The sequence below is a fragment of the Nicotiana tabacum genome, chromosome 17 (assembly GCF_000715075.1).
Source record: "Nicotiana tabacum cultivar K326 chromosome 17, ASM71507v2, whole genome shotgun sequence".
Taxonomy (NCBI): Eukaryota; Viridiplantae; Streptophyta; class Magnoliopsida; order Solanales; family Solanaceae; genus Nicotiana; species Nicotiana tabacum.
The window spans coordinates 5,002,633-5,005,020 of NC_134096.1; the positions used below are offsets into that span (position 1 = coordinate 5,002,633).

The 2,388-nt window shown below is 40.5% G+C and overlaps 1 non-coding gene across 1 annotated transcript; it reads right to left on the bottom strand.

The window, feature by feature from the left end:
• Positions 1–1,952: 1,952 nt before the first annotated feature.
• Positions 1,953–2,059, bottom strand: LOC142172257 (small nucleolar RNA R71). The gene has a single exon (XR_012701630.1). It is a non-coding gene; the product is annotated as a small nucleolar RNA R71 (small nucleolar RNA).
• Positions 2,060–2,388: the final 329 nt, after the last annotated feature.

Genomic DNA, 2,388 nt, shown 5'->3' on the forward strand with positions numbered 1-2,388 from the left:
ATTTGATACTTTGCAGGAGCTACTCCGAGCTAGGAGGGAGCTAACGAGTGTTTTGAAGTCAACATGGAATGTGAAAGGGCAATCAAAGGTTAGCCCGGTCGAAAAGGAGCGAGAAAAGCAAGCGAAACGACCCAAACAGGTGCGCGGCCGCGGAGTGGGCCGTGAACTGGTCCGCGAACTCAAGGCAGTGAGGCAGTCCAAATCCGCGGCCGGATCCGCGGTCGAATCCGCGGCCGGATCCGCGGTCGAATCCGCGGCCGCGGACGGGCGGACAAAAGCCAAACACGCAGGGTTAATTATGTAATTTCCTAGGCGACTAACCTAAACCTATATGAAACCTAAACTCGCCCAGAAGTGAAGAGCAGCTGTTTTTTAGAAGATTTTAGAGGCAAGAACGAGGGGTAGAAGACGGATAAATTCCTAAGAGTTTCATCTTCTTCTTGATACTTCTATTTATTGATTATGAATTATTTTACTAATTTATTTTCCATTAGCATGAGTAGCTAAATCTGTTATCTAGGGTTGATGGAACCAATTGTTGGATGAAGTCTTGACTCTATTTTATTAAAATTGAGCCGTGTTTGTTCTATGATTGTTCAATTACGTATTGTATTGTGGTTAATTGAAAGGGCCATCGATTAATCGTGTCTATTCACCTTGTGTTGCTTGAGAAAGAACACTTGGTTAGATTGTTGTTGAACAACACCACTTTGGAGAAAGTTAAGAGATTAATTACTTGAATTTAAAAGTGAGGTCAGAAATAACGAAGCTTTGGTGGGATGATTTTGAGTTGCATAAATTGTTAACTAGAGTAGTTCGAGAGAATGCTTCTAGTAAATAATCGTAATTGATCGAAAGGTAATTACGGTAGCCCGAAACTCATAATCCTCGTAGAGTATTACTGCGAGATTATAGCTAAGAGTTGAGAATTAATCCGGCAATTGGGAAAATCAATAGCCCTAGATCCTTTTACCCTTGAATTCAATTTTAGTCTTGATTATTGCTAATTTTATTGTCACTTTTCCTTGGCTAAATAAATTTCACTGATTATTCATAAAACTATTGCATCTAGAAGTTATCTAAGCTTATCATTAGCATTATTTAAGGTTGTAGTAAATAGGTTATATCCCTGTGGGATTCGACTCCGGACTTGAACTGGGTTATATTTGCAGCGACCGCTTAGTCCTTCTTACAAGGCATAGTTGGGCGTGATCACATTTTGGCGCCGTTGCCGGGGAACTAACGGTGTTATTTATTATAACTTAGAAGAATTGCTAGGATTCTTAGTTTAGATCAATTTCTTACGGTGTTTAAATTTTTTTTTTTATTGAAATTCTCACGTTTGAATTCTCCTGTGACTCAGGTGTATGCCTAGAAGCTCTTCGAGGGCTGGTGAACTTTTTGAAGGACTTTCAGACCCCGAAAAAGCATTCAGGGCATTAAATCGAGCCAACAAGAAGAACAAGCAGTTACAACAAAAACACACACTTAAAATTGAAATGGACAAGGTGGACGATGTCAACGAAAACAATCGGAATAATCGGGTTGACCTAAATAATGGAGTGGTGGCACCTCTTGTGCCAGAAGCTGCTCTATATGATTGGGCACAATCAACTGCTGATAACTTAGCCACCTCCATTGTTGTACCTCAGATACAAGCGGAGACATTCCAGATCACCAATAATATACTGCATCTATTGCAAAATAAGGGACTATTCTCCGAGTTATACATTGAAGACCCACAACAACATCTGAAGAACTTCCTATCAATATGTGTGACCCAAAGACAGCCGAATGTGACTCCTAAAGCCATTAAGCTATTACTGTTTCCATTCTCTGTGACTGGAGAGGCTCAAACTTGGTTGAATTCACTCCCAATAAACTTCATTTCCACTTGGGAAGAATTAGTCAAACAGTTCTGAAAAAAGTTTTATCCTCCCAACAAGACTGCAAGGCAGATTGATGAGATATTGTAGTTTAGAAAAAAATCAACTGAGTCCTTGCAAGAAACCTGGGAGAGGTTCAAGGGTATGCTAGTGAAGTGTCCACACCATGGCATTCCAGATCAGATGCTGGGACAGAGATTCTACATGGGTTTAGCAGATAGTTTGAAGGCTAATGTAGACGCTTCAGCTGGGGGTGCATTTTTTAGCAAGATACTCACAGAGTGCAAGATTCTTCTTGTCAAGATGGCTCAAAATTCAGGCTGGATGGCTAGAGGTATGACACTTACACCAATAGTGCATTTTGTTGCTCTTGACCCAAACAATTTTCATGCAGAGAACATAGCCACTCTCATGACTTAGATGAGCATACTGACAAAGAAAATTGATGAGATGGGTACAAAGCAAGTGCACATTGTTGATACAACGAATGGAGGATTGTGCA